This window comes from Triturus cristatus, chromosome 8, assembly GCF_964204655.1.
Source record: "Triturus cristatus chromosome 8, aTriCri1.1, whole genome shotgun sequence".
Classification (NCBI taxonomy): Eukaryota; Metazoa; Chordata; class Amphibia; order Caudata; family Salamandridae; genus Triturus; species Triturus cristatus.
The window spans coordinates 1608617506-1608631123 of record NC_140591.1 but is presented as its reverse complement, the minus strand read 5'-3'; the positions used below and the strand labels follow the sequence as shown (position 1 = coordinate 1608631123).

Genomic DNA, 13618 nt, shown 5'->3' with positions numbered 1-13618 from the left:
CAAGACACCACTTATTTCGTTCATATGATTTTCTGTTGCAGTTGAAATATACCATTCAACTCTATGAATGCCAGAAGATCAAATGCTTTCTGCAAACTTTGATCCTGTGATCACATAAAAAATACAATATTTGGTCAATTTACAGAACATGGGAGTGAAAACAACAATCCCAGACCACATAATACTCACAGCCATTGCTTTTCACCCACTCCAGATGTTGTTAATCAATCTTTATTCTCTAACAAATGAGAGGTTTAGTACTCAAAGGAGCTGTCAACTCTCAGACTCCCAGGTCTGGAAGTTTTTAATCCATGTTTTGTTCACTCAATGTAATTCAGTGCGTACACACAAGTGGATTAGCCTCGTTTAAATTCAAATGAATAATGTCGATGGTCCTTGATCCTGAAAGTTCTCCTTTGGCTGCCAATTTCATTAGCTCCTGACCACAATAGGTTTTTCGCAATTATTTGAAGGATCATCTGTCCAACTAGAAAATTAAGGTTTTGGATTCTAATCCCTTCAATGCCTTTACAGTCTGAGGTTTTACTCCGTGTTACGTTCTCAAATTTATATTTGTTTTTAGGTAGTGAGAAAGTCCATTCATCAAGAACATCTCAAATGACGCTCTTTGCCTTGAGAGATTTAAAGGGAGGACATAATGGGCCTCATTTAGATGTTGGTAGTAACCGTCCCACCATTGGTTTTCTGACGGGAAACCCGCCTGCTGCCTTGGCGGTCCACCCACCGGTTTTAGGTGTTGGCTGTCTCATGGACAATAACAATGGCAAGTTCTGCTGAGGATACTTATTTGCTGCTATAGTGCTACAGGCAAGTGCGGCTGATGGCAGGACTCCAGCCGCACATGCCATCGAGCAGATATGGGTGTGCCTTACCACTTGGGTCTTGGCCCCAATTCCACCTATGATGCCGCTGGATACGACTGGACAGTACCCACTGGCACTGCTGGCACGGGACCCTGGAGAAAACACTACCCCCTAGCCCCATCGCTGGACATGAATGTAGGCAACCCGCAGTAGCTGGGTACATTGTGGGTGGGGTTACTACAAATGGGCATGAGACCACTGCAGACATACACATTTCACAGCCATTTTTTTTATTTACTGTGACATGCATATGTCAAGGGACACAGGTGTGTCAGACACGGAGGGCACACACTTGTTCACCACATGTATCGAACACATACACAACTGTCATTGTGGTGTCAGTATTCATTGCTAAATTAATGCTGGCACCAGAATGACAGTGCATTCATGCTTGTCAACTGTGCCGATGTGTGCACATTTCAAGTGGACCTGTACCTGTCATGTTGGGCATCTAGTTGTGTGTGTGAGTCAGTGTCTGTATCTGTGTGTGTGGTGTGATTGGCTGGTTGAGGTCGAGGGAGAATTAGTGATTGACGTGGTTGTGTCAGTCTGTGTGCCATTTGCATATGGAGTTGAAGTTGTGTATGTTTTATTTTGTGTTGTGGTGCTGCATACAGAATTCAGGGGAATATTGTTGTGTGGTGGTCACTGCAGTGATGTATGTAGGTGTGCATCTGTGTGCGAGTGTTTGTGTAGATGTGTGTTTAGTTGTTTTGGTGGTGTCATGTGTTATGCAGGGGGCTGCACATGTGAAGGGTAGAGTGTGTGTGTTACTTACCTGTATTCCGTGGCCACGGGCATTGTGCCTTATGTCCATTTAGCCCAGCGATGTCCTCCCTCCCTTAGCAAATGGCCAACAGTACAATGCCTGTCCAACTGTAACATCTAAATATGGCCTGCGGGATCCCGCCTGGCTGACAGTTAGGAAAAGCCCTCCATCGTGGCGGTCTTCGGCTCAGCCACAATACATCCAAATACAGTAGGCGGAACATCTTTTTGGGCCTGACGCCAACGCAGCTTGGTGGTAACATCCCCAAGATCTAAATTAGGCCCACAATTATTAACTATTTCAATAGGTGAATCAGAAGTCCTGAGATTGCTAAATAAAGGTAGAGTAAAATAAATTAGTGAAAAAAAAACAAAAAAATCAATTAGGGTTTCTTTGCAGTATACTATTTCTAGGGTTCTTTGAAAATAACTATATGAATCAAGTAAACTATAGAAAGAGAAAGGTTTGTCATTAGTCACAATACGGTTTCCCATAACATAGCTTGTCTTTAACAATGAATTTATTAAAGAGAAATTAATCAATTATTATTTTGTTAGTATGACATTGTGTTCTGGTAGGAATATGATGACTCTATGTATGTCAGACGATCGAATGGATTATGCAAACTTTGATCCTGTTATCACATCGGTAATACTCTATTTGGTCACAAGACAGGAAATGACAGTGAAAACAACACTCGCAGCCCACAAAGTACTTAAAACCATTGACTTTCTTCCACTCCATTTGTTATTAATCAGTCTTTATTCTCTAACAAATTAGAGGTCTAGTACTCGAAGGAGCACTCAACTCTCAGACTGACTGCTCTAGAAGCTTTTAGTCCAAGTCTTTTTAACTGACTCTAATCCATTGTGTGCACACAAATGGATCGGCCTAGTTTACATCCGAATAGGTAATTACAATGTTCCTACATTCTGAAAAATTATCCTCTGGCTACCAATTTTCAGCAGAACCAGACCGCGGTAGGTGGCTTGTAAATAATTTGATGGATCTTATTTAAAACCATAAAATTAAGATCTGTTTTTCTAATCCTTCCAAAGCCTGAGGAGTCTTAAATGTTACTCCTGGTTACATTCCCAAATGTAAACTCCTTCCGAGGGAGTGAGAACTTCTGGTCATCAAGGACATCTCACCTGAGACTCTTTTCCTCAAGAGATTCAAGGCCTGTATGATTGACACTTTCAATAGGCGAATCAGACCTCGCCAGTGTCCAGAGATCACTACGTGGAAGTAGAGTGAAATATATTAGTGAAGTAACCCAGGCCCTCAAAAACTAATTGATTTTCTTTGCAGTATAATATTTCTAGGGTTCTTTGAAAATAACTATAGGAATTAAGTAAGAAGGTTGGTAATTCCTTAGGCTGTAGAAGGAAAAGGTTTGACATAAGTTGCATGTATTTAGGTCACAATATATTTTCCAGTACTATAACTTGTTTTTAAAAATGAATTTATTAAATCGAAATTAATCAATGCCGACAGCTGTAATCTTGTCTTGTGTCGCTGACTGTTGACATCTATATCCTTCTGCTGCAGGTTGGAGACCTTGTGGTCACAAATCAGGCCTTTGGTCTTTGCACCACTGAAGCCCAGCACTTTACAAATTGGCCATATGATGGTATCATGGGCATGGCCTACCCTAGTGATGCTCACGATGATGCTACCCCTGTCTTTGACAACATGTGGAATCAGGGCCTACTGTCGGAAGACCTCTTCTCTGTCTACTTGAGCGGGTAAGTAAAGCACAACAAAACACTTTAGGATGCAATATATGCTGAGAAACCTGTTACTATATGCATAAGTATTTACATATGGTGGCATGGTACTTAAATATCTAAACTTTAGTTTAATGTGGATGACTCTTTAAGATTCATTAACAAGAAGTCCACTCAAAGATAATATCATCGTCATTTCTTGTACTGGTAAATAACAAAAGTTCCAAACTGGGTACAAATTGATTTATGAAAGAGGGATTGAAATCTGGGAAGTAAGTAGTTATCATAAACACTTAAGGGGCAGATTTAAGACGACTGGCGCATCCCTGCATATCAGCAGGGATGCGCCAGTTATTATGCGCCACAGCTGCGCCACCATGGATGCGCCGCATTTATAATGCGGCGCACCATGGGGCAAAAACGGCACAGATGCGTGACGCATCTGTGCCGAAAAGTGGCGCATTGCTGGAGTTGCGTCGCAAGCGCGACGCAGCTCCAGCAATGATCTGGGGGGCCCTATCTGTACAATGCTGCGTCAATCCTTACGCCTGCTTCAAGCAGGCGCAGGGTTTTGACGCAGCATGGGCCTAAAAGTGACTGAGTGAAATCTTGTAGATTTCACTCAGCCACTTTTCAGAGGCGTTCCTGCGCTGGAACGCCCCCACCTGCCCTGGAACGCCTATATGTGGCGCAGGGCTTTACAACGTGACGCATCTGGGAGATGCGTCACATTTGTAAATGCCCCGCACCATGGCGCAGGATTTGCGCCGCTGCTGCGTCACAAAAGTGACGCAACGGCGGCGCAAAAGTGCCGCAAGTGCAACATAAATCTGCCCCATAAGATTCAGTGTTTGACTGCTGAGTAAACACAATTCTTTTGCATAAACATTGAAATACCACCTCCAATGAATGCCATATAAACACATTACTAATGATCATTTCCCTTGTTCTGTTAACGAAAGCAATGTTTATCAAACATAAACATGAAATAGTAATTACCATACAAAAGGTACAAGTGCCTTCTGTCCCCAGTGAAGAGGAAACGACAACAGGGAGAAATTGGCAAACAATTACAGTAAAATAAACATTTTGTGTTTGTGGCAAACAGCATTATGTTTTACAATAGGTCTTTGGTTCTAGATGCCCCATGGCTTGATTGCAACTTTTACAGTCAACAACATTTGTACCCTGCTATTGCCAGGTATATGGGTGCCATCAGGAGTTCACTGTATTCAAAGATATCTTTGTCCCTGCTGTCCAATATGGGAATCTGTAGGATTTGTTCTAATGCCTGAAATGACTAAACCAATACAGAAACCTATTTAACTTTGGAACTTTACCAAGAGACACAAGGAAGTGCATGACTTCCTCTCCTACAAACAGTATGTTAAAATAAGAAGTTTTTGTTCAGTCGATATTTATATATATATAATTTTATCAATGATTAACATTATAGATAATCACACAGTGCAAAATCCATTATGTAATTATGTTTAAATCACAAGCTTCATTGAAAAGGTATTTTTTGATGTGCCTATCACAAGCATCACCATCAAGAGTCCATAGGAAAGTGAAAAGGTATATAGAAAGGAGTAGGGAAGGGAGACCAATAAATGTGTCTCTTCCTTTCGGATAAAACCTAGAACAGGGATATGGTTGTAGGCATAGATGCCTAGTGTGGAGATGTCTTCAGCTCCTCCTGGAATTAAGCACTCCAGTAACTATAGAATGTGTGATGAAAGGCGTTCGGAATTAGAATCAACCAAGGCGCCACCTTTACTAATTTACACAGAGATTAAGAAGAATGTGTTTCATACATTGCTTGCTCTAACAGTGTTGGCATTCTCAAGCACAGTTGTTAACAAGTACTCAGAACCCGCATTTGGCACTCAGTGAATCAACCCTGGCAGCATGACAAGCAGAGCTGTGGCACTGAGAAGAGCAGAACTGCATTATATCCTCAAAGAAATGGAGCAGGTCTCTCTCCATGGCTGGCACACTTAGTACTGCCTGGCGCCAACACATCCACATTCGCGCCATAGTGCAAGGGTGTCTGCGTTGTGGTCAGGATAGGTTTGGTGCCAGAAGGAGAACCTTCCTGCCCAGAAAATGTCCTCTGTTGCTATGTCTTCTTTGTATGTGTGCTACAAAATGCTGCGTACATGCAAAGAGGATACACTGAGGAGAAATCAAGGTATTTCGAATTGCTATTCCAGCGTCAGAAAGGAGCACAATTTTGGCATAAATCAACATCTACAGGCCTTTTTTCTAGATGTGCGTTTAGCGAATAGCTCTGATTTTTGGGTCAGATTTATTGTGCTGCATTGTGTGAAAGAGAGAGAAGAAATACTCTATATTTACACAGGTATGGAGCATTTGTGAGCTCTCCAAGCAGGCACCCTTGCACCCTCCAGCACAAAGGGCAGTCTCCTCTTTCTATGTGGGATGTGGAATATTTCACATACAGAAAAATGAAGTAAGGAGGAGAAATAAAGATATTTCTCCTGAACACACTTCACTGGGAAAGGAGTCGCATTTTGATGCATTCCCAGGTTTACTAGCTTCACTAACTCCATGGTTAAACACCCATGCTCCACCCATGAAAGGCCTCCCAGCTTGAAATGCAATGTAACACAACACACGCTACTGGGGTGTATTGCATTTCTTTACAAAGCCATGCAAGCTGGGTAAATCTCCTCTTGTGTGACTTGGTACATTTTACTGAATCCTTTGCCAGGCGATGTAAAGATGTTGGAAAGGTTTGATAAAATTGGGCCTTTGTGTTGGGTTTACATTAAAAAAGTAACACAAACCCACTGCTAAACTTTGTAAAACTCTACACCATAACAGGCTTTTCGTTTGTTATATTATGTTATATGAATTTATTTTGCGCACGGATACTCAACAGAGGGTCCCGGCGCATACTTGGGAAAAGAGGACAGAAACCAGGGCAGCTGGTAAAAGAGAAGAGTTTTTAACTTTTTTTTAAAAATGGCAGGATCTTGAATGCAGCGCAGTGCCGCGGGTAAAGCATTCCAAGCCAGAGCAGCTTTCCGCACAAAGGAACTCCCACCGAGCCTTTGGCGCTTGAACCTGGGGGTCTGCATCAGAAGCAGGGAAGAAGACCACAGCTGTCTCGCTGGATTGTAAAAAGCAATCCTCTTCTGTAAATAGACAGGACCCGAACCATGAGGAGCCCTATGGGCAATAGCCAAAATCTTAAATTTAATTTGTGACTCGACCGGGAGCCAGTGTCAGGAGCGTAAATGAGCTCGCACACTATACCTGCTAGACAACCCAGAAGCAGTCTAGCAGCCGAATTTTGGACAACCTGTAATTTATTCAAGACGTAGCCGGTCAGGCATTCATAAAGAGTGTTGGCATAATCCAAGCGGGACAAGATCCGGGTGTGAACAACCGTTTCTTTAGCAGGTTTTGGAAGGAGAGGAAGAAACTTCCTCAGAGCCTTCAGAGTGGCAAAACAAGTCCCAACCAACTTCTTGACCAGGGTTGTAAAGGACAGGTTCTTATTGAACCAGACCCCAGATTTTTTGCAGCGTTACCTGATGCACTAGGCAAGGGGAAGCCGGGGGGGCCATAACCTCTCTCTGAAGTTGGCAGGAAAAACGCCATACAAGAGGACCTCAGATTTCTCTTCATTACACTTTAGCTGCGCCTGGGCGAGCCAGCGAAAGACAGAGGACAAGCAATGTTGAGCCGAGAGAACTGAGTCATCATCCCTTCCCCAGGAGAACAGAAGCTGGGTGTCATCGGCGTAGGCCATCACCTTAGCCCCTAACGACTCCGCTAAATAAATCAGCAGAGTAACATAGATGTTAAAGAGAAGGGGACTAAGGGATGACCCCTGAGGGACCCCAGTGTCCACCTGTTGGGGCACAGAGGCATATGGAGGCAGCCAAATCTGCTGCGAACGGCCTTCCAGGAAGGACCTAATCCAGCCCCAGGCAGACCCTGATAAGCCAATCTCCGAGAGGCGATCCAGGAGCAAAGAATGGGGCACAGTGTAGAATGCCGCCGAGAGATCTAGCATAACCAAATTTATTTAGAAATGTTCATCAATGCCATGTCATTCTTATGTGTGTGCTCTGTTAGCTGTCTGAAGGACCTGATCATTAGCCTCTTCCTCTCACAGGGATGGAGACAGTGGGAGTGTAATGATCTTTGGTGGAATTGACTCATCTTACTACTCTGGAGAGCTCAACTGGGTGCCGGTGTCCAGGCAGCGCTAATGGCAGATCAACATTGACAGGTATGTGTCGCTAAATATCTCCTATCATGTAATCCAACAAACATCTGTCAGCGCATTCTTCAGAGAAGCTGTAATATCTTTCAGGTGTGTATCTTGGCTTCAGTATCTCTTCCTCTCTTGTCTGCCATAGAGTTAGGGACCTTTGTAAAGACATTTGAAGTTACCCCGCACCCAGTTCTTTTTTTGGTGTCTTACGTTGAGATGCTATATGGTCATTGTAATTGTCCATCTGGTAATGCACTTCCTTGCAGTGCAGCCCATTGGAATTACGGTAATCATTGAGGTGGTGACATGTTGCTGTAGTGCTTATTTCTCACTCTGCATAGCTCATCAGAAGAGTGACCCCTCACAACTACAAAGTCTTACACAGCCTCAAGGCTCAGTACCTGGTCAGTAAAAGGCTTTTCTGTAAGGGAAAGGAACTTCTATTGTGGTGCAATGTGACTGGCACCTAGAAAGTCATCAATGAAACACAGGGTACACAGAGCCTGACACGGTAATACAATAGCACTACAGACTTCCCGTAAAATACTATTCATTCACTGCACAAACACCCTCCCAAAGAAAATATTAGAAGTAGGGACTTTACATAAAATATCATAGAAATATTGCTAAATTATTTTTAAATAGATTTAAATATACCAAAATAATTTAATGTTAATAAATCCCAAAAAGAACACATATTTATTATCCAATTATAAAATATTTAACAACCTTTTTTTAATGTATACATCAATGTAACATTTTTGCTTATTAAAATACAATAAAATGTTTTTACTTAATTCTAAAAATCACCTTCAATAATCATTAAAACATAATATAAAATATGTATTTTGTCTTTAGGTAGGGATTCAGTATTAAATTTGCACTATGCAAAAATGATTTTAACTTGAGTTAATATATTTAAAATATATATTTTAAATAATTAAATAATACTTTCAAAATATAGTTAATAGTGCAGTAGCAATTTTTCCCTTTGGTCTAGATTAAAATAAATATATAAAAAGAAACTTCATTAATAAACATAATACACATAGAATTAATACTTTTTTTTTAAGTTAAATAGTTTTTTTCAAATTTACCATGTCTTACCACATGAGGACATCACAGTCGTGGTAGAGAGATCTACGTGGTAAGGGTTTGGGAAAAATAAAAATGTTTTTTAACTCGAAAGTAAATATTAAAAATATTTGTATTTGAAATATTAATGTAAATTAATGTTATATATTTATTTTATATGTAGAACTAGAGGACAAAATGGTACAGCCCTTTTAACTTAATTTCGAATTACATTTCTAATTATTTCAAATATTTTACACTAAAAGAACCTTATTTTTCTTACATTAAAAATAAAAAAATACATTTGCACCTTCAAAGAATGTATGCACTAATAGTTAATAAATGGTATGTATGGAATTGATAAAAAATAATTAAGTAATTAATACAATTATGGTTACCTTATTTTTGAAATTCAAATCAGGACAATAAACTATTTTAGAATTAAATGCTAAATATATATTGTATATATGTGTGTGTGTCTATATATTTAACATGAACTTACATCGTTATATTTGTAATTATGTTAAATTGGGATTTATTTTAATTCTCTCTATTATTTTTTATGGAGAGTGTTGCACTGCCTGTGGTTGGCTATGTGTGGTGCTGTACTTGCTACTGTTTTATTGTTTTGCAGTAATACTTTAGATGTGAGTAGCATTTTATGGTACACTCTCTAGTGCTATAATAAATGCTGCAGGTCACCTGTATTGAAGGGCTGCCCTTCGGTCATCTGAAAATATGAATAATGCTTACTTCAATGTGTGTTCACGCCCAATCACCATTGCACATGCAGTCTAATGAATCTTTATAGAAAGGAACATGATTGTCTGAGATCTTTCTCCTTGTTTACATTCCCCATTAAAGAACATATTTTATTCCTCAAAATAATATAATTCTCCGTATAAATGCCATGAGATGCTGATGAATGTGCTGTGCTTCATCCAGGAATAATCATGATGTCAAAACCCTCTACTCCAGAGCATTATTCTCAATCGGATAGTGGTGGTGGAAGACTGTTGAGTCCGCTATCAGTATATCTACTTCCCCATGTCAGATCCGCAGGGCACCTTGATCATGATACAAGCGTGGACTGGCTGCCAGTGCCACCGATGAAGAAACGTACAAGATGTCCGAGCTACCTTCATCACAACCTGAGCGTAGACTGGCAGCTGACGTCCCTGACGAATAACCTTGGGGCAAGCATGTTAATGATCACACATGCTCCGAGTGGGAAACAGCGTTTACAACGCAAGCTTTAGATCACATGCCATTACAACGCGAACCCTTACATCGCAAGTCGTTACAACGACTTGCTGTAGGGGGCAGAAGGTGTTGGATTTACAATCCCACCCCTTTCCTGCTGTTGCACAGACTGGAGTAGGAAAAGTAAATTATACCATTCCTAAGTCCAGCACGCCCCCTACAGCAAGTCATTGTAACGACTTGCGATGTAATGGTTTACGTTGTAACTACGCGGTCATTGCAGTGGCATGCGATCTAAAGCATGCGTTGTAAAGAGATATATTCGCTCTGGGTTGGCGTTGCAACAGTTTAAATACGGTTTTCCTATTTACTAGTTCAGTTTCAGGGGTCATAGAAGGTCTTCCGGCTTTTGAAATAAGATCCTGAATGTACACCAATTCCGTATCCACAAGGGGCATGTTGTAGGTGTCCCTTCCAAATATCCAAATGGAATTAATGTATAAATGTTTTATACTGAAATCCATTTGACAAAAATTAGTATTTTGCCTATGGTTCAAAGAAGGCGGTAACCCAGTCATAAAAGGTAAAGTGTCCCCTTTATGAATCAGAAAAAAAGTTTGTTAAAGAGGAGGCAGTGGTCCACCAGATCTCTTAAGCAAATAAAAACAAGCTGAAAAAGAGATTTCTTGGAAGCTGCAAAGGCCAACAAGAAATTATATTCTACTGGACTATCACGTCTTATAATATCGCTGTTCAAAGAAGTGTAGCCAGAACATCGACTACGACGCTATTGTGAGCGGGAGCTAGAGATTGTACTGTCCGTAGCTCTAGATATGTGTCTGCTCCGGCCCATTTTAGTATCCGTCAATTATCTACAAGAACCCACTCTGGTCAGATGGAACTTTTTACTTGCCCAATAGCGTGGAGGGAACGAACACAATTATCAAAGAATACTGTCCGCAATTTGTCATAATCAAGGACTCGAGACTTAATCTCTTGGCTCTCTGGCTTTTATTATCAGCATAAAAATTTGAAGATACAAACTCCTCAATATGAGGCACAACAAATACATAGGCACTAACACAAACGCTACTCTACGAAGAATCCGCATACGACTAAAAATAACTAAAAGCACAATTTCTAAAAGCATGAGTGTAGGAGAGTAGGGTCTGCTATCCTATGGTCACCCCAAATTTTTGCTCTTTGCTTCACTGGTTTTTGACATATTGAGGCTGTGGGCCTGCCAATCAGACCCCCAGCCTGCTGTTCTCTCTACTAAATTAAAACTATGCACCCTAGGTGCATAACCAATTGGAAGTGGATCACCCTGTCAGCCCCTGTACCAGTGTACACTAGGTACCCAGGGCATTGGTGTACCCAAGGCCTGCCAGGGGCAGAAGCATGTATTATGCCACCCCAGGCTTGGCCTAACAAATCTGACACAACTGGCTGATCACTCAGCTGGGGTAAGTTGGTGTAACCACCTCTTACTTAGGTGTAGTATACCTATACCTAACCTTAAATGGGACACATGTTAACCTATAAGTCACTCTTATGGCAGGCCTTAACAATCCTGAAGGCAGAGTGCTTGGTTCCATGTGAGATGGTGCTCTGGCATGAGCTGAGCCTGTCTGCAGTGGTCGGAACAACTTCCTTCTACTGTTTCCAGATATCGTCATACCATATACTCTTAAGTGCATTATGAACCTCGCGGTTAAATGCTATCTTTGGTTTGGCTTTATCAAAACATGTCGAGTAAGGTGTCATACGAATTGGAATACTAACCCCTCGCCAATTCTGGCGACGGGGTTAGCATTCCACCCTTCTAGAGGGACACGACATGTACAGTACCTGAAACCCGGGTAAAATCAGACATAGCCTCAGATCCACAAAATGGATGCTGCCACCACAGACACAAGTCTGCCCTCCTGCTGCTGGGAGTCCTTCCAGCTTGGGAGGTGTGGACCAAGGGTTTCCTGCCAGGGGAGGTGCGTGCACCACCCCAGACAGGATTTTGTGTATTGGTCAGGTAGGGCTTGAAAGAAACCAGACATGCCTGAGGCTCACAAGGAGCCTCGGTGCATATGCCAGTTCAATCCGGTCCTGGGGCACACCAGTCCTGGGCCTGGGGCGAGCTGGACAAAGGATTGGGGGTGTAACCACCCCCCTTCCTGGTCCCACCCATAGGGAGGGACCTAGCAGGTAGTCCGGCCCCTAGAATCCGCTTAAAGGTAGGAGCTGTGTCCTAAGACTTCAGACATCCTGGAATCAACTTGAAACTAAGAAGAAGACGGGAACTTCGACGCTCTGCCGCACAGAGGACTGAAGCCAATCTCCCCTGTTGTCAGGGAGTGACCACCTTGCTAACGCAAGCACCATCCAGCAAATCAATGTCTGCTTTGCCGCCGCCTCCCGCCGGAGCCCGAGCCCAGAGACTGACAAGACCTGGACCTCCAGACCTCTCACCGCCCGATCCACAGTCCCTGAAAAGAGGAGACCCGTGGAGGCATCGAGACACGTGGAGACAGCCATCTTGAAACGACCACGACAAGCTGACAAGTGCAACAACCGAGGCTCCCTCCAAGTTGAGCTTTGGGATCTGAGAAGCCCAACCCTCGAGCAGCATCTGCACCAAAGGTTAGCCCTCCAGCATCTCCACGATCTGCGTGGGGCCCTTCTGCATTTTGCCACTCGACGCGCCTAACCGGTTGCTGGCCCGCTGGCTAGTGGCCATCTTGGCGACGAACTTCACAAAATACACCACTGGTCTGGTTGCTCCAGACTGGCCCTTGCTCCCCTCCAAAGGAGCAGTCCCTCTGACCTTGCTGGTCAGAACCAACAGCTTATTTCATCTCCTGCATCAATTGCTTTTGCCAAGGCTTGTTTGCTTCGATCAAGTCGCCGACACCGCCGGCAGCGAGAACCTGCGTGGGACAGCTCGTGACTCGACTCCTGGACGTCGTCAACCTTCAGGGACCACGTGGCTTCAGAGACAAACTACACCTTCCTTCCTGTTTGCACCCGACATCGCCTGGTACCCACCTGGTGCCACGCTGGTCACTGGCTAGTGACTGTGAACACTGTCCCCTCTGCTTACAGGTCTTCAACATCTCCGATCCACTCTTGGATCCACCGCATCTCTTCCGGGGCGACCACCTGCAGCATCTTTATCTACAGGCTCCATTGAACAGATAGAAGAAACCCGACGCACTTCGACGCCTATGCACCCGCTTCCTGTGGGTGAGGTAAAGCTGGCACTCCGGTGCCCAAGTGTAGAGAATCATCTCTAGTGTCTGTGTTTCCACTCTTAAGTTCCTAGCCCATCCGGAAGATTCCTTTTGCAGTAACTTTGTACTTTTTACGCACCCATTGAAAACCTATGGGAGCTCGCGTGTGACTATTTGCTCTGCACACGCAACCCGTGGACCTCCTGGTCACTAACTGAAGTTAGCTCCTTGTAGGCCCAGCGATTCTAGAGGCCCTAGGCCTTTTCCCTTTTCTGTTCGTGGTACTTATACCACTATTTTAGTATATGGTTTGAGCGGCCACCAGGGCCTATCCATATAAAGTGCAACTTCTGTGTATTCTACTGTAATCTTGTTTGACAATTTGTGCTCCTGTGCTCATAAAGAGACTAGGGGTTACTTTGAGAAATAAAAACATATATATTTTGAATATATATCTGTGTGGTGTCCTTTCATTG

The 13618-nt window shown here is 42.8% G+C and overlaps 1 pseudogene; it reads left to right on the top strand.

Annotated features, from left to right (window-relative positions):
* Positions 1-13618, top strand: part of LOC146806323 (pepsin A-like) — a 151593-nt pseudogene that overhangs the window by 52848 nt on the left and 85127 nt on the right.